The 19,429-nt window shown below is 40.7% G+C and overlaps 1 protein-coding gene across 6 annotated transcripts in view; it reads left to right on the top strand.

Annotated features, from left to right (window-relative positions):
• Positions 1-19,429, top strand: part of HIC2 (HIC ZBTB transcriptional repressor 2) — a 73,703-nt gene that overhangs the window by 33,040 nt on the left and 21,234 nt on the right. The window contains exons 1-2 of one of the 6 annotated variants that reach the window (XM_062009996.1): positions 4,801-4,839; positions 7,977-8,046. The exons of 4 other annotated variants lie outside the window; for them this stretch is intronic. The gene's annotated coding sequence lies outside the window, so the exon portion shown is untranslated. Of the gene's footprint in view, positions 1-4,800; positions 4,840-7,976; positions 8,047-19,429 lie in introns of those variants that run through there. One more of the 6 variants, XM_062009994.1, reaches the window with a different exon arrangement.

Below are 19,429 nucleotides of genomic sequence, written 5' to 3'. Positions count from 1 at the left end.
AAGAGACAGGACTGAAATATTTTAATAACTGGAGAACTAATGAAATTGCCATTGTAAAAGACAAGAAAATTATATTAGCAATTAGCAAGGGAAAGCATTTTAGTCAGACTGAAACTATCTTCTCATTTGTATGAGGAGTTTATTGTTAGCAGATGTTTAATTTCCCTAAGCAATTAATATTTGGAAAGCTTAAAAGTTATACATGTAAAAACCCCTTGTATTTTACTTCAGTCTGAGAGTAAGCATTCACACAACGTCTCCTCAAAGATCCTGCAAAGACCAGAACTGGAATTCCTGATGCTTTTAAAGAACACATGGGTCTATGTGTAGGAGAGCCCAGAAGAGAGGGTAAATGTATAAATGGACAGGGCAATGGAAATAAAGGAAATAGTAACTTTGAGGAAAGGAATGACAAATGCCAACATATTTCTCATACTATTTGACTTCTTTACCTCCTCTTCCCCATCCTCACCTCAAAAAAATCCCCAAACCCCAAAACCCCCACCCCAATTCCATTTAGAAAACATCCTTGCAGGTCATGTGGCAGTTGACAATGGCTGCTGGCCCTTGTGCCATAGTCAGCTTAGATTCCTGAAACAAAGCAAACTGGGTTGAAATTCTAAGCATTAAAAAGCTAAAGCAGCTGCCTGCCTGACATCCTGGGCTGGACTCTGATTTCAGTTTCGCTTCTGCTAGATCTTAGGTAATGTCACTGGTACGATGTAACTGAAATGAGAACTGGGTTTGCTAATCTTGACATTGGGTCACCCATTGGTAATCCATTTGTTCTCTGGTACATTTGTGGGAGCACACGCACCCACTCCCTTTAGGCTGCAGTAATTTATTTGGCCTATATCATATCTGATGGTCACTTGAAACTGTACCTCTTGCCTGTCAGCAGCTGTAGTTGTTTTGCTAAGTGACTAAAGTGAGACTTCCTTGTGCAAATGTGTGTTTTAGACACAGTCACCAGAAATTCAGTAGTTCTCCTCTCTCCCTACCCCTCCCATCCCCTTCAGCTGTTTAGATTTCAGGACACATGGCTTAAATGAGCGTATGCTTGGAGTTTGCAAAATGGCTTGGATGACAGGAGAAATTGGATCACACAATGAGAGTTCAGAACCCAGCCACCAATTGGTACAACAGGAGTCTGCAACTCCCTTGTGCTCGTTATTGTCTCTGCATAAAATCTGGCAATGTGCATTTCTCAGAACCTCCTCGGAGAAATGGTGACACGCTTGAAATGAGCAGGCGGAGGAATGTCACCACCTCCCTGGAGGGCCTGGGCTGTCAGCCTTTACTTTCTGTGGTACCCCCAAGGGCTGTGGGTATCGGGGTGGAGAAGGGCCTGCACACCTTATTGTGCCTTCTTGCTTACGCTGGAGAATCTCCAGCTTATCCTGCCAGTGCAGTGACTGCATGTGGAGGAGGGGGAGAGGTTGTGTTGCAACCCCTGAGAAAATTAGTTGTCTCTATTTTATCTCTTGCAGCTGCAGCACTTTTTTTTCACCCCCTCATCACCCCCCACCTCCCATGCGAGTGGTATGTCTGAACCATATCCTTCAAAACCAGTTTTCTAAGCAGATTAGATGGGTAGCAGAGACTGCTATGCAATCAGGCAAAAATGTGCACTCAAGCCTTCATTTCATGCAGTGGCCAGAGCAGTAAGTGTCTACCACCTGGATATTTTTTTTTCTTCATTCTCTCCCTTTCCTGTTATTCTGCAGTGCTGTGGTCTGTTGCTGTTGTAGACTGAAACAAAATGTTCATTTTAGTCCTTAATTATATCAAAAATAGGGAGGGGAAGGAAGTTGGGTTTCATGCTAATACTCATTAACATGAAACATAAAGCATGCTCCCTGGCTGGCATGCTTCACCATGCAAAGTGACACTTGCTCCCTGTGAGTGTGTTGATGTGTAATCTGGGGATTACCCTCGGGTCCTCTAATACCAATCCTCCCCTGGACTGCCACTGCATGTGAAACTGGTCTCTTGCTGCCCTGTATCTTTCAGTGCACCCTATCAGCCTTGTTGCATGCTAGGAATCCGACAATAATGGTCTTCACCTGCTTTGAGATATCATGAGAACTCTTAAGCATTGGTATTGGTTTCATGCCTGGTCTCTTATAGGACAATGATCTGAATTTAGGATTAAGCTCTCCAGACAAGTTTGGAAACCTTATGGCTTGTTCAGTGTGAGTGGAAAATGGGGATAGGTTAGTGGGCTGAGTGGCAGACCTGAGGAAAAGAGAGTTGAGTAAGATTTGGCTTTCTTCCAAAAGCGGAAACAGAGCAAAGTGTCCCAGGAGCCATTTGTTACTCCTCTGGAGGAAAGGAAGGAACTTGGAGCAAGGCAATCCAGAAATGCTTTTTACTGTATATGTGTAGAAACAGGTAGATATCAGGAGAGAGAAAACTTCTATGATAAAACTAGAAAAGAGAAGTTGGTGATTGAAAAAATAAACCCTTTATTTTCCATATATGGCATAGAGAAGGGAAGAAAGAGACACTAACCTGAAGACTTTTGTGTGCTTTATGGAGTCACAAAGAAGCTACTAGTAGTCCAGACAAATTTATACCTGAAATATTGATTAAAAAAACATGTGCTCAGATTTTGGCACAATACACTTGATTATCTTCTGCTGATCCTTCAAAAGTACAGAATTACTTTGAGATGAAAACATTGCAAACAAAACAAAGACTCAATCTTACTGATATAAAGGGAGAGAAAAGGTGGGTGGAAAGATGGTTGGATGTATCAACCACAAAAGCAGTGAGATACTATCATAGAGAATTCAGGTTTTAAAACACAAGGAAATCACGCAGAGATATTTTTCACTCTGACTTGTAAACAGTGTCTTTGGGTGTGCCGCATTGCCAAATTTACCAGCGGCGACTGACTCGAAGTTACCACCAAAGCCATATGCCATCTATTTGAATTACCTAGAGGAAAAGATTGTCTCCTTATTCCCCTTCTATTAGATGTGACAGATTAATGTATTTGAGGGCAGATCACTGTTAGGCTGAATCTTTCTCTGGTTATAATCCCTTAGAACTATAAAACAAAGTTACAAGGTTTAAAAAGAGAGGTTTATTGCAGTTTCCAACACTGAAACTACAGGCTAAGTGTCTCTCCTTTTTTTTTTCTAAAGTAAATCAAAACCATACAGCACTCTACCTTCTCTCAGATCCACAGACCTAAGGGTAAGAACACATATCACAAGAGAAGCAGCATAGAGTCTACAGGAAAACTACTGAAATGGCTTTCTGTGAATATATACTTATGCTCCTACTGAGTCCTCTCCACTTGCTTTAAGAGCTATTTCTTGAGTGTGAGTTGATGGCACTCCTAACATTTAGGCCAGAACTCGGAGTCTTCAGCAGCTCCACCAGCACTTGTTTTTACCCAGCTATCATAAAAGCCATGTCTGTGCCTCAGCTCAAAGCAGCAAGGGATGGACCATTCAGACATCTGTTATAAAACTTCTAACTCAAGACTTGTCAGACTTTTTCTAAACTAGTCGTTTTACTTGGCTGATGAACTCCACTCTACAGTCCTTAAGTCACAACAGGAGCTGTGTGGGAGGCAGAGGGGTGCTGATATTGTTATAATGTAAGTTCCCTGCTGGGGAAATTTCTGTAAGAGTGAGCCTTGTTCATTGTATTTAAGATAGTTTGTAGGAATGCTGCTGTGGTCAATAGATTGATTCGATTTTTTTTTTTTTTCCTCTTTTTCAGGGAAAAAAGATAATTTCCTTAAACATTTTTATTTTTCTAGAAAAGACTGATTTCTGATCACTTGTAAAATTACTGAACAAGCTTCTCACCAGAAATGTTACAGTGACTTGGCTATAGTACCTGAATGGGAATACCTCTTTGCTTAGCTTTTCAGATCAGTTAAAGAAAAGCAACACTCAGAATTGGACCGAAACATCATTTTGGATTCCAGATAGTCCTCAGCTGCTCAGAGAGCTGTTTTCTGACATACCTTTCTCTTGTGCTGGACTGCAAGGGCTTTGGCCTTTCCATATGGTGTTACAGCTCTCTTGGAAGCCACGCTGTGCCATGGGACACCTTGGTGTGTGCTATGGGAACTGCCTTGCAGCCAGGGAGTCTGACCCAGAAGTGAGACCAGGGTTATCAGGCTGCCAAACTGCAGTGTCTGAGGCAGTGCAACATTGTGGGAATAAAAGCAGTTCAATAGTGCACTGACTCAGAACAAGATTTCTCAGATCAGGTCACCAAACCAAAATGAACCAACTTTGGTTTCAGTAATGTAAAAATATTCCATTTCAAATGACACTAAATGCATTGGTGCTCACAAAGAGATTTCTTTCTTTTTCTTTTTTTAGACTTGTGAACTTCTGCTCTACACAGTCTGTAATTTCATTTTTATCTCCCTGAATTGGGATGGGAGCGAATGTTGAAATACTGGAATTTCCTCCTATCTGGTGAGGAGGCAGCTGATGAGTATGAGCAACCAGTTTCAGGGTTAGGGCAGCTGACTCTGAAGACCTGTACACTGGAGCAGATCTAGTGATGGTGGGGCAGATAGGTGATGGAGGGGAGAGGAATACAGAGGCAGAAAGGGGGAAGTAGGAGATGGGAATGAGAAGCAGCAGTAAGAGCTAAAACAGAAGAGTAAGGAAGAGAGAGCAGAGTTTTCTTCTTGGCTCTCTGGGCTGTAATAACTGTTACACTTTTGTGCTGCGTTATGCTGTTGGCCATGCCTAGCTCAGCACCTTCTGCTTTGCTGAGCGACCAGCAGACGTGCAAGCTGGTGCTGTACTGAGAGCTCCATCAGAGGAAGCTTGAAGCATTTCGCAGACAAGGCAAGAGGTGGGTGAAATAGAGATAAAGGTTCACACCAGTGCACAACTAGGCAGTGCTGCATGTTTCACTTCTGCTCACTGAGCAGTCCAGTCCTTCTGTGCTAATCAAAGAGGAGGTGAATGCAGGACCAAAAGCTGAGCCCTTCTCGGCTCTTGTCTGATCTCTGAGCAGGGCTCCAGCCCTTGCAAGTTAAAGAATCTCTCTGCCACTCTTTCTGCAAAGTAGGAAGAACAGGAATACTCTTTTCTGGTGTGACTGTTCCTAAGACACTGTAGAGTGTTTATTATGCTGATGCTATTATTATTTAACGTGTTTCTTAACTTAAAAAAAAATATACTAAATCGATACACTCCATCCATCAACAATGCCCTCCAGGAATGAGTAGCTAATTAGAGAGCAGGACTTGTGAAAAGACAAACTCGGGTTATCCACAGAACAGGTTTCTCCAGTATTTATTGCCTATGTTACTGGCCAAGCTTCCTTGTAAGTAATAGTCAAATAATCAGCCTGGGTCCTTTTGTCAATGGTTTGAGTCTGTGTGGTCCTCCTTTGTTACAGCAGCTCATGGTTTCTGAAAGCTTCTGCACCCCCTGTTCTGAACAGCAGAGCCTGGTGGTACCAGCTGCTTCTGCCTGGAACAAACATTTGCATGTGACATTAAGAAAAAAAAAGCCAAGTTAAAAATGTATTTGCTTTTGCTTATCCCCTCATTTTTTGGGGCTTCTTGAAACTCTGGAAATATTTCAAAGATGAATATATTTCACTTTTGCTGCATCTTTTAAGCAAGTAAAACTTGAAGAGGAAGGAGAAATGTTTCCTTCAGAAATAAAACAGCAGCCAGTGTTTGGAAATATTTTAACAATAGACCATATGGGAGTCCCAAACTATTAAGCTTTATTATTCAGAAGGCGGAAAATGTGGTTTGATATTCAATTGATATACAGCATAAATGAGAGCCGCAAACTCGGCTCCCTTGAGCTGGGATTCAGATGTTCTCTTGAATATAATAACTAACACTTTGGCCTAGTTCCACAGAATGCATCCAGCCTGCTGATCACAAGCCAAGAAACTGGAGGCTTTTTTTCTTTTTGCTTCCCCTCTCTTCTCCAAAGTACTTTCCTCTTCTGCCAGCATGAGCTTTTGGCCTGAATATAAATCTCCTGATATTAGATGCATATAGAAAATAGGGAGGATGCTAATAGTGCACAGCAATAGAGCTGTGTGTGTGTTTGTTTTTCTGCTGCTTTGATGGTAAGGTTTCCCCTTCGTGATGTGCTGTCAGGGGATTATGTTGGTCATCTTAGGTGGGAGCTTTGTTCCCGATTCACTGTTTGTTTCTTAGTGGTGTGGAAGCACATGAACATCTTTTGGGGTTACCATGAAATAGTGCCAGAGACCATGAGAGTGTGGAATTTATTTGTTGAAGAAAGACAAAATGGTTTCAGTTTCTTTTTTTTTTTTCTTTTCTGATTTGACTTGTGTAGATTTATAATTGTCCTTTCCCCTTTCTATCACAGCTCTCTAAACTTTCTCTCCCATGGAGAAAAACACTTATGAAAATTGCTTATAAAATATTACATACATGGACTAAGATTGCCTATATGCAATGGTAGACTGGTGGTTACACAGATATTGCAATCAAATAATGGCAGGCTGGATCACCTGCTATTTTTTGACACAGGATTCACTCCATGTACAGGATGGACCAGCTTTGTCAGTGTGAATGTGGGCGGTGTGGTATGAATAAGGAGTTACTGGGACATAAGATGGCCTTGCAGGACTGGCAGGTGAATGTTGCTCCAAAATACTGATTTCTGTGCTGATTTTGTCAGAGTTCCTTTTGAGATGCCAGTATCATCCTTGGCAATGACTTAACTATGTCTACTGAAACTTTCTGCCCAATGCCCCTCCCCAGAATCCAGCTTCCTGGTCAGAGACCTCAGGAATGGAAAATCAAGGAGATAGTGGTGTTTAACAGACAGCCATACCAAATAAAGTCATACTAGAAGCAACCTTAACCATATTTTGGTTCTGTTCCCTTCCTATGATATATGTAACATGAGATGGCTTTGTATATACTTTAAGTTGTAGGTGCTCAAGGTTTTTCTCAGATTTTTGTGCTGCAGGACTTGACAGGTGTCTATAATTAACTCTCCTTCCAAGTCAGAAATCAACCACAGAACCTTCTCTATGTTCTGTGATTTCTCCTCAGTAAGCTAGGAGACTCCAGCATTAAGCTATCTGGCACTCTTCTATAAAAATGTGATGAGCCCAAGAAAAAGACTTTCACTTTATGTGTGAGTCCAGGAATGCCTGCAATACAGAACACTGTAAAGAATATAAATGACACACTCTGAATGTGAAGTTCATTTTTGGCTTCTGTCTTTCCTCCGTTTTTCTTTTCAGTTGTTCCTGAGAGCTGAAATTTTCCATGTTTTTGTCTCAACCCACACACAATTTTTATTCCTTTGGGGAAAACTGGAGCAAAATCAATTTTAGTGCAGATTTTTGAGCCTCTTTGACTTGCACCTACATCTGTTTGGTGTGGGGGAGTGGAATTTTATCATAAACCGTTTGATTTATTTAATGTATTCAATAAGCATCCAAGATGTGCCAGGTACTTTCTCAGCCCTTTTTGGATGAAAAATCTTGCAAGCTAAGAACTTAATAAACAAAGAAGCTACAGAACTAAAAATTTCCCTGGTCTTATGGTCTCCATGTATCTAAGGTGTAAGCCAAGTTTGAACAAAGCAGATCCAGAGATGTGTAAAGTACAAAATGGCATATGCGGTACTGATGAGATCTGATGTTATAGGAACAACTATTTTAAAACATATTAACCCTGTTACCTGTCCAACTTAACTGAGATGTGTCCAGGCAGCTGCTCTACTTTCATTGCAACTATGAGTCTATTTTCATCAGTGAAACCACTGCTATGATTGTATAATGCTGTACCAAGGGCTCACCTAAACAGGGTCATTGATTCAGACCAAGGTTAGTTACAAATCTGAGCAGAAGAGCTATTCCTAATTAACTTCATCTTCCTAACAAAGAGGTCACTGGGAATAGTTAAGAAGGAATAGCTGTTCTGGAATAACCCCTTTTTAAGACAAACCCTTACTCTGTCTATAATTGCATTCTAGGAAGCTATTCTGTACTGAATCAGCATGGGATAGAGTGCCTAGAAGACGCTCAGACCAAGCACAGCTAGCGGTGAGTGGGGCAATATATGCCGGGATGCCCTATTGCAACTATTATGAGAGAGTAGAAGGATAGCAAAATTGCTTGCCTGTGCATTGCTCTAGAAGGCAACAGAAAGTATTCTATCAAAATCACTGTACAAAGGCCTCTCTTTTAGCAGGGATGAAGTATGAGGTGCTTGTTACTGTCTGACCACTAACCCCATGTTACAGAGAGATGCATGTTTCAACTCATAACTGACTACAATTTGATTGAATTGCTTTCTTCCAGTGTGTATATTTACATTACTATGTGGGGAGCAATCAACTTATCAAACCCTCTGATTATTCAATAGTGGGGAAAGACAACTGTCTGGAGGAAAACCTGTATTGTCTCTAAGGTGGACAGAAAATGAGTTATAAAGAGATTTGCACAATCTTTTTTGAGGAGAACCTACACTAACAAACTAATCAAATAAAAGAAAAGCCAGTAATTTGCGTCATGAAAATTTTCCTACAGCATAGAATTTTGTGCTTGACCTTGACAGGGAGGATGGGTTTGAGCAGAGATGGTGCTCTTGTGATTTAATGCGTTGTAGTTGTGATACAGGTGCTGTTAATTCATAGCTCTCCTGACTTTTGGAATTCATCCCTTCCCTTAAAAGGGAAGGTGGCAGCCTGGAGTGGAGAAGCTCCAACTGCAGCCCTTTGGATGTTAATCCACCCTGACTTTCTTAAGCCTCCTACTTAAATCATTATCTTAATGAATCACCATTGCTGCTATCTTCGGTGCTACAGAGGGACATGCAAATTTTAAACACCCTGAGGCAAAGACCTTTTTGTCTGTAAAGTGCTCTGATACTTGCATTTAGATGTTGCCATGATAGGTACCTTAGTTACAACTTTCTGACTAACCCCATGCATAGATCATGATGTATAGTGTATCACTACTGTATGCCTGCTAGATGGCTCTGAGAGCTTGCTTCTGAGAGAAGATGAATGCTACTGACTGTAAGAAGCACCTTTAGCTGGTTGAAGCCAGATTGCTGTGCACTTTGTCATTCACCTAACTGCCTGTTGGCTATGCTTTTGTGTAGTCACAAAATGACAAGGAGTTGTGGGAGTGAGGACGGGGGATCCCCTCTGCTCTGCAGCTGCCATTTGACTTTGTGGCAAGTTTCTTCACCTCTTCACATGACTCTTTTTTCACAACACAAAGAAATATGCCATGCAAATGTTAATGTATCAACTAAATTTTCTTCCAAGTAGGTATCTAGAAATTTGATATAGCAGGAAAATTACCAGCTGCTAGAACATTTATTTGAGGAAAAACTGAACACAGTGAAGCCACAACAAAGTATCTCCAAGGCTTTCAGCATTGTGTTGTCAAAATTTCCCCCTGAACAGACAATTTGGCTAGGCATTGAGCTCTGCCCACTTCCAACTCTCCCAGATGATCACTTGAGAAATGTTTGCTTGTAGATGGTGTGTATGGAGAGAGAACCACCTATAGCTGTTTCAGATGGCAAATCTTTATGGTTGTTTGCAATATCCATTGAAAGATTTGATTCTTTTATTCATTAAACCAAGTGCTAAAGAAGCTGTAGGATGCAAATGTCCTAGGTGATAAGAGCTACTCTTCTCAAATTGCAAAGTAAATTCACCCATTGTCCACTTTCTGTGGCACCAAAGAACCCATTCCCCTACTATGGGTAACTTTTTTTCCTCACCAGTAATAGTTCTGCTTCTGAAACAAGGGCAGGATAAATGTGGAAGATACCAGGTGAAGAGAGATCCTCTAGTCTCAACCGAGAGAGGTCCATATTAACAGAATGAAGCTTAAATGCAGTTTGAGACAACATTATCAATTGTCAGGTCCTGCTGGGAAAGTTACACCCACAAGAGGCCAGAACAGCTATCTCGAGGAGTGCATCCTCATTCTTCTTAGCTAAGTCTTCTCTGAAACCAGTTGAGCAGGAGCTAGATGTTTTTAGACTAAGAAGAAATGCATTTTCTTGGCTCATGCTAAAGTGAAATAATTTCTTCTTGGTTACCAAAGAAAGGGGATGAGAGCAAACAGTATGTGCTGATTTCTTGGACAGTAGTCTAGAATGAGGTAGGAGATACCACTTCCTTACCCAATTGTGTACACCTTCCTGGACGGCAGCAAGTAGTTAACCCTGTGACTCAAACTTTTTTCCCCTGCCTGGTGCGGCTCTGAACTTTTCTGCTCATTGTGAGCAGGCTGTTGTGTTTTCTTTATTCAAGTTCATAGCTGATTTCTGGTCCCTCGTGGAATGCCAGAATTTTATAATACAGGGGATAAACTAACTGAGGAAGCAATCTATTAGATTTAATACTTCAAGAACAGGTATTTCTTCAGAAATACCAGAGGTGATTTATACATGTGTGAGTATAAATACATGGAGTGTTTGTGTATATATATTGTGTGTGTATTTCAAAAGAGAATGTTGAGGTGACTAAAATTTGAAACTGACTTAAACACAACTTTTTCTCATTCCAGTCTTGGAAAATAATGGTGATGGGTTTGGGCAGGTCTCTGGTTGACTTCCTGAATTGCTTTTATGTCAGAGGTCCAGCAAGGGATTTGGTGGAATTTCACATCCTATTGAGTAGAAGTTCTATCCCACATTACTTTCCTTAGGAAACAAAAGGAAAGGGACTCTTTTCTCCAGCACTTAACACCCCCAGTGTTATTCTTGCAGGCATTGTATGCAAAAGGTTCAGAAAATGAGCTATCCAGAAGGAAGGTCTAGATTTCAGTATGCTGAACTGGCTTATGTTATTTGCCTAGCTTTTGCATGCTATCTTATGCTCATGAGCAGTTGTAGAGTTTTGTTGATGTACAAAGGTTGTTATTTCTGTAGTTTGCTCATTCAAATTCAGTGGTTTGTAGCTATGAGGGTAAAATGTGTCTATGCTATTATTCTGTGAAGCTATCTTGAGCTACTTTAGTTAACTGCATGTTCATAGAGTCTGCCTTTTCTCAAATTCCCTGCTCAGTTTTCTGGACGGGTATGCTGAGATGCAGCATTTTGTCTCATAACTTTGTTTTGTATTATCGTGGTGTGTTACAACTGCTTCCCAGAAATTCTGAAATAGGGGTCAGACAAACTGTTCTGCTGTTTCTCCCAGCATTCACTAATTTGACAGTATTTGAGCTGCTACTAAGAAGCTTAGAGAAATGGCAACTGAGCATGATGACTGACAGTGCTGTTATGAAAAAGAGATGCACATAGCACCAAGCAGGTAGATGGATTTTAATCTACAGGCATACCTATCACTAATTTTAAGGGCTTTTTGAACCGTGGTAGTTCAGCTAATACAGAGGAAATAAGGCAAGCAATTATATGGAGCAGCTATATTTGTTGAAGTACATCTCTTGAAATTCACAGGGGCCCATGAGGAAAGATAGTGAATTGTGCATCACAGTGCAAGTCTGATCCTTCAGAATAGACATTCATTAAATAGAGACACCTGGGAAATTTATTAAGACTGAGATATTTACTGGGATAAGCTTGAGAAAGTTTCCTTGGTTGGTCAGTATAGATTTTAGTGCAACAATGGTTCCCCTTGCTTGCTGGGGAGAGCCATGTACTTTCTGCTTCTCTGGCTTGTGGGTCTTTGGTGTACAGGTGAAATGACAAAATAGCTGTGAGCTTTGAGCAGCTCCAAGCTGTCATGCTTTTGGGAAGACTTTGGAGTGTGGGTGGGGAAATAACAAAGATTTGAAAGCTGTGAGTTTGACTGTCTTGAATTGGGTAAAAAAACCCACCCTGGCAGATCTGTGGCAGGAGTCTTTGGGGGATGAAAAACTTCACCTGTCACCTCAGCAGACTACTTAAGAGCACTATCTGAAGAAAGTTCCCCAAAAGTTCCCAAAAGAGAGACTAATGGCCAATTGGGAGGAAATGATGCACTGCCTGAGGAATCCACAAACTGGGTGTTTACCAAAGCTGGTAAAACAAACAGAAGCCATCAGTATGCTGCTATGTAAATTCATGGCATGCCAGCATCTTAAACGCTGTGCAGTTCTGATTTCCACTCTCAAAGATAGTGGAGGACTAGGAAAGATCCCAAGAAGATGTGTTGACTGACTTAACACAATTTCTGTCTTTATAATAAAGAAGAGATGACTTATTACAGAAACTATGGATGTTTTGTACTGTCAAGAATAGGTTGGAGAAGGGGACTAGAGAGTGCTTCTTCATTGTTCGTGTGTTAACTAAATTGATGCAAAGCAGGCAATGACGAGTTATGCTGTCATGTAACAGTTACCATATGAAACCCATTGCCAAAGGGTGTTATAGATAGCAGAAGTTAAACAGATTGAAAAATCGATGAAGAACAGATAACTTCTTATTAAAAGTGATGACCTGGATGCAACCTCTGGATCAGGAGACCTTTAGCAATTGCACAAGATGTAAGAAGTACAAAGACTGCCTGTACTTTCCTTCATTGCTTTCCCCCCTCCCCCCTTTTTTTTTTTTTGGTCCTATTCTGGGTACTCCTGAACAGAGACAGAGCTAGACCTTTGAGCTTATAGTATGGCTATTTTTATAGTTCAAAACTAGAAAGGCAACTAGCCACACTGCAGTGCAGGGAACCAATTTTGCCTTGTAGCCCACAAGTCATGTAAAGCACACAGAAATGAAGAGAATTAGAAAGCAAATGCCTCCTAATACCTTAAAAATGTGTGTTATAAAATGTCTCTGTAGCCTGCTTTCTTTGTTAAAATTCTGACTTAACAAAAAGCTGAGCTTGTTAATGATGCTATGAGTCACTACAGTGTTTCCACTTCTTTTTCTCACTTGGTACTACAGTCAGTCAGGTTCCCCAGTAGTGCACCTGATGAGCTGGCTTGGCCATTTAAACTCCAATAGTAGTGACAATTAGCTGAAAGCTAAGAATGGCTGCCCTCTGCAGAAAGGACTGAGGAGCGTGATGGGGAGGGGAGAAGCAGCAAGGTGGGAAGGAGACTGAAGAGGAGACAACGTAGTAAAATCTCTTGTATACACATAAAAGCAGGAAAGTCTAATATGGAACAGCATTTGTAGTTGTGAGCACAGTGGCAACACTTGGTATTTGAAAGGTGAAAAAATCAGTTTTACATTTTGTTAGACGACTGTACTGTAATACAGCAGTGCCTCCTGGCAGGGAAAGCAATGTAATGTAAAGCAATACAGCGTGGAAGAGCAGTTGGAGAGCTGTCAGAAGCTGAGTAGCTTGGAATGCTTCCACGTGAACCTGAGAGCAAGCAAGCTTGCTGCAGCGTGGCATTCCCTCTGCCCTGAGGAGGAGTATGGACTGCAGCACGAGCCTGAATATCACACCTTACAAAGAGCTCAGCTCTCTAAAGGAGAGCTAGAAGAGGCTTTTCTAGGCAAAATAGTGAGAGTTTGTTCTCTTGGGAGAATTCTCTTCCAGCTCCCAGAGCCCTTCTGAATTCACATGCCAGGCAGCCCTGGGGCAGATGAGTTTGTACCTGTCAGCTGTCATTACCTGGCACACCTGAGTATTCAGGGCACAAGGCTGCCAAAAGGGTAGCAGAAGGCTGGAGCTCTCTAAAGTGCAGGCTGCAGGAAGGCTGCTGGGACTCATCTGGTTGAGCAAACAAGGTAGTAATGACTATTTTTTTTTTAACAGTTTGTATTTCCAGAGGGCTTTGATGCATGGGATTGGCTTTTATTCCAGTTTTTAGTTGTTGGATATACTTAGCAATCTTACTTGTGGCTTTTAACTCTCCTCCTTCTCCCTGCCCCCAGCATTTTCTTCCCCTTCAAACCCTCTGTCTCACTCCTACGTATTGCTACTATAAATTGCTTGGGATTATGGGTCCTGCTTCTTACTTGGAGCCTCTGGATGCTATTAACAAGTAATTGCTGGAAGAGCTTGTTTAAACATCAAAACCCTACATTATTTTTTAAATTGCCCTTTGAGGTGGCTGAAATGCTACTGAAAGATTACTTTCCTTTAATACTTGACAAGGAACTTTATTAACTAAGGGAAATAGTGTTCTTACTAGACTACCAAGTCATCTTCCTTTTAAAGAAGTAATGTGTAGTTGTACTTCACCTGTTTGCTTCTACCACATCAACATTCAGAAATGACTGATGGTTACAGCAAGGAGCAGAGATGTTTTATTGGCTTTATTCCCTTCAACGCACCCAGAACTTTCTTTTTTCCAAAACCTGTAAGAATGCAACAATTCATTCTGCATGTTTGCTATCTAGCCACAACCTACAGTCCAGCAGTACTGGTAAACTATCCAGGGAAACTCCCTCAACATTTAAGCTACATATACAAGAGTTGTCCAGCACGACGTAGGACCAAGGCACAGTGTCACTTTTTCTGTTGTAATTGCATCTGTCAGGTTACTGGAGGAGTTAACCTCTGGTCATGGATGAGCTGGAACAGGATTCTCCACCATTCAGAAATGAATAGCTACACACGTGATGCACCTCTCCTTAAGACTGCTGTAAAACTAGCTGAAGTGACACAAGTCTTGCGCCAAATATGACTGAGGTGTGTCCTGTCACTGGCAATGTGATATCACCATTAGCCTACTAGCAACCATTGGATAATCAGGTGAAATTTGCATTTATTTCACATACTGAAAACTGTTAGGCTGACTTCCTCACAAGATGATGAGTGTCTCCTGACTTTAAGAACAAATGGTTCATTTTTCTTTGATGCTTATGCAGCCACAGAGGCACAGTAAAGGGATTGAGTTTTTATTCCTTCCCCTCTTTCATGTAAGCGTACACACGTTATTACAAGAAAGCAGCATGTGAGCTCATAGTTGTGCCTCATCACTTAATGATGCGTTCGCTCTAAAGAAAGGACATGGACCTTCTGTGGAGGTAGTAGAATCAGTCACTGGGCTGCTCAGGTCTGAGCCCCAGCAGGCAAAAGGAAAGACTTCATTTCAGGTTTCCAAAGCCTGACAGGCAGCCAGGTCTGTGCTAGCAATTAGTTTTATAAATGAAGGTGCTACTTTGGGAAGGAATAAACAAATAAGGAGCTTAGTGCAGAAATGGTTTGCAAAATGGATTGTGAAGACAAACATGAATTTGGAAGTAGTATGGAAGTGTTTCATGAATACCTGTTTCTTTTGCTCTTTAGATATAACATTGTGTCTGATCTGGTGAAGGTCGGTCATCTTTTTCTCTACCATCTTCCTAATAGCAAATGAAGCTTTGTCTTTTTACATTTGACACATGTATTAAGAGTTGTTTTTTTAGAAAAGATTTCTCTCTCAAATACATTTCTAAATACAACGTAGACAGACAATCACAGCCTCTCAGTACATATGAGACAAAGGGAAGCAGAATGCATAATGTAGGAAATTGATACATACATCTTGCTTTCATAGTGTGTCAGTGTTTCTCTTTCCCTGCTGTTGTTTAGTTCAGTTTGTGTTTTAATAGCTTTTATGTTAGGAATTTGTGGGATAGTGAGCAAAAGTCAAGTGCATCGTTGATGTAGTGACTAAAAGCTACTAAACAGTGGTTTTAATACCAAGGGGGAAAAAAATACTTGCTTGAAATTATAATAGCTGCCTTAAATAAACTCACTAAGATCTATGAAAATCATGTCTGTATTTATTCAGACACTACTTACTTGCCAAAGGTTTAAGGAAAGATGTGATGTTTAACTGCAGAAAGTCTTGTCCCTAAGCTTGAGGAACAGGAGTTCGTAAGAAAGTAACTGGGCTGTTACATGGAGGCAGCTGCTTTTGCAGGGAGAACTTCAGGCTATTTTTGCTCATTTGTAGGTTTTTTGGTGGTGGTGGTGTTTTTTTTGTTTGAGTTTCTTTAATATAGTAAAGCTTAAGAAACTTGGGATTCTTGTTTTCTGTTCCTAACCTGGTGAATAGGAACTAGATATAATGGGAGGCAAATAGCTGTTAGCTCTGGATTTTGAAGGACAAGGCAATGAGAATTCAGTTTTAAATCACTAGCTACAGCTCCCTTCTCTTTAAAAAGAGCTTGTTTTGAATGTTAAACATGTTTGGATTTAAATGTTTAATATGTTTGATAAGAAAATGCAGTCAGAAAATTCTCAATGGATGGTTACTTACCGGATTTTCACGCAGTATGATTCCAATGAGAAAAATAACGTCTGCCAAAAGTCATTGTCTCTTCATTAAAATAATAAAAAGGGGAGAAATGTCAGCTGGATAAATACCTGTAAAACAGAATAAATGTTTCAGCTGGAGATAGTGCAGCACACTGGTTAGCAAAAAATAATACCAAATTCAGAGCAGACTCTATTTAGCTGCAAATCAATATGGCTTAGTAGTTACCAGCCACTGATGAATATAACTAGAGTGTAAATGTAAAACAAGATTAAAATTGGTAGCTTTAAATTACTTAGATTTAAATCCACCCTTCTTCTACCACTGCATGCTGTCTGAATAAATAAATAAGTAAAAGCCTGTTTAGCTGCTGGTATGGCTCTGCTATGGCTTTTCCTGTATTTGCTATGATGTGGTACACCTAAAGGAAACTCCTCTGTGTATATACGAAGTTGCTAACATAGCACTTGGTCCTTTTTTCCCCCCTCTCCTTCCTCTGTCATCTGCATTACCCTCCCCCAAAATTTAAACAGGCAAGTAAGTTTTGAATTTGTCATGTTTTACATACTTCTCCAGGTGTGTGAGCTGCCTCTGAAGATAAGTGCACCTGGCCTCTTACTTTCTTATCTTCTGTATATTTGATACAAGTGGCAAAAGAGCCCTAAAGAGGTTTTTCTTATTTCACTCTGGGTCACGTGTTTGGTACTGTAACTTCCAAAAAATTAAATTAATTATGCCATTAGAGGGCAGACAGTCCAGCAGTGAAATACCTTGTAATTAATTTGAACTCTGAAATTCCACTGGGTGAAACTGCGTAAAGTTTCTGATAATTTGTTTATGCATTATTTTAAGACAAAAAACAGCTTAATTATGAGTCTGGTTCCACAATAAAAAAGGAGAAACATCTGGCTAATCTTTGCTACGCAGTAGATCACTATTTTTCTTCTTGATGACAGCAGGATTTTTGCCACTTTCTCCCATAACATTTCATCAATTATATAACAAATGCATTTGATTTAAGGGGATGCTTTCTAGGATTTTATGCTCTAAGACAGGCACGTCACAAAATAGCTGGAGGCTGGTGAAGAACCTCAGTTGGATTAAATGCTTGCAAGTACTGACAGGAGTGGGAGTTGAGCATTTGGATGAAGGCTTGTACAAAAGCTCATGGACAGCTTTGTTCTCAACTGCTACTTGAAATGAGCAATTTTGTTTTGCTTTCTCCTAGAAATTCAGAGTTTTTGAGTCTTTGAAGAAAATGCACATGCTACTTTCCCCATGGGAACACACAGTTCTGTCTGGGTGTATGGAGAGGTTGCTCATAAGTAGGACCAGTTTTTCCAAAGGCTGACATTTTTATTTGTGGAAAAATGAAGTAAATGATTGTACTCTTGTACTCAATGTGGGGATTTGCTTTAAGTAACTCTTTAAACAATTGTTTCTGCGTTAGATGTGTCACCAAGTATCAAAGTTCTGGAAGTGAACATCCTGTATGTTGCAGTTATGAAATACAGCTGGGCCTCCATTTATCTGTTGGGGATATAGACTTGCTCTTGTGATTTGATTTCAGGTTGCTTGAGAAAGATGTGACAGTACATATTCTAAGCTCTCATGACAGATGTGTTCAGTGCTCTTACAGGCTGGTTGCTAACTGGCGAGGAAGTCACTAACACTGTGACTGGCAAAGAATAAAGACAACATAGAGATGCTAAATATTGGTTGTGGGGAGACTCTTGAACACTTATGTCTTCAGATACCAGGAGTCTGTGGTGGCATTTGCAACAGATTTTTGCCTGGTAATTGAAGACCAAGTGTAATAAATAGTTGGTTAAACACTTCAGCAGGTGATTAATGCTGATTTTTATGGCTATGGATTTGAGACCTTGAAACTGAGAAATGCTAGTAGTAAGTGTATATTTTTCTAGGGGTAGATGGATTTTGGGGCTTTAGAGTACTGCTTGTTTGTTTAAGAATGAAGTATCATGGTATAGCCTTATTCTGGATTCATTTGAACAGTGATGGACAGTGAGATGAACAGATGACTGGGATGTAGAGTGTATGTGAGAATTTCACTTTGCTTCCAGCTTGCACTGGACTGATTAAGTTCATTGAACCCACTGTATCAGCCCTTGAGTGATTATAAAGCAGAGGTGGACTGAAAGTTCTACTTATGCCACTTCAGAAGAACATTTAGCTTGGCAGTGCCTTCATTCCCCATGGCTGCTTGTGGTGCCTGGAGGTATTTACCGTAGGGATGAGCTGACAAACCTGATGTGTGCTTAAACCTGGAAATCTGATTTAATTAATTAACCAGTGGAATAACTTATGGTGTGGTAGATTCTTCATAAATTAGACTTTTCATCAAGATTGCTGCGTGCATTTTTACTCGTGTACTCTCTCTCCTAAAAGCTCTTGCAAGAATTGCTTGCTGGAAAATGAAGACACTTGTGCTATTAATGAGGAATAAGACAGAAGGGTCCTACAGGGCTTCCACCTCTGAGCCCATGCATGCTGGTCAGGAGCTTCTTGCATCTTTTGGTGCTCTGACTCTCTTAAGTCCTACAAAATGCCTTTCATGAGGTGGGTAGCATAGGAGGTGGTTCTTCATGATTAAGAATATCTCTTTACTGTGATGCAGAGCTATAGCTCAACAAAGTGTCTCTTGTCTTTTTGTTATCTGTGCCAGTCACAAAGATATGACACAAAATATACCATGAATGCATTTGCTGCCCTAAAACTTTTATTGGCTCTTTCAGCTGCTTAGGCCAGCAGCTAGTATCCTCCAACACTTAGTGAAGAATTAGGTTGAAATTGCCAAGGAGTGTCTCTTCCTGCACTGACTTAGAGATGTATGAGACTTTCTCCTCTGTCTTTCTTTCATCCTGCCCTAGCAATATCTGCCTTGTGCCCCGTCAGCATTTTCTGCTTGGGAATGCCTGAGTGGACTTTGCTCTGTTAGCTGTGCATCTTTTTTTATTCAAAGACAATCTTCAGAGTGTGTATTTGGCATAAATCAGTTGAGAGTTTGCTCATAATAGGCATAGAGGAGGGAAAGAAAAGAATATTTGTAGCCCTCCATTCACTTTCTCTTGGCAGTGCCTTGTTCGGGCTCTTGGAAGAAGTGTCTTGCTGAATTGGTTCAGCCTCCAGAGCACAAATGCTTCAAAGCTGCAGTTGCAGGGTCGCTGTCTCCAGAAAGTCATGTGTCAAGGGGCTCTGCATGCAATGGGGAGCAGCTCCCCCCGTGCAAGGAGTTACAGGATACTGCTGGGGGTAGCTACAGCTGGTATGCACTGGTACTAATATAATCCCACAG

The sequence above is a fragment of the Colius striatus genome, chromosome 17, assembly GCF_028858725.1.
Source record: "Colius striatus isolate bColStr4 chromosome 17, bColStr4.1.hap1, whole genome shotgun sequence".
NCBI classification, from domain to species: domain Eukaryota; kingdom Metazoa; phylum Chordata; class Aves; order Coliiformes; family Coliidae; genus Colius; species Colius striatus.
Note: the sequence above shows the minus strand (reverse complement) of the source record. Positions and strands in the feature narration are given on the sequence as shown.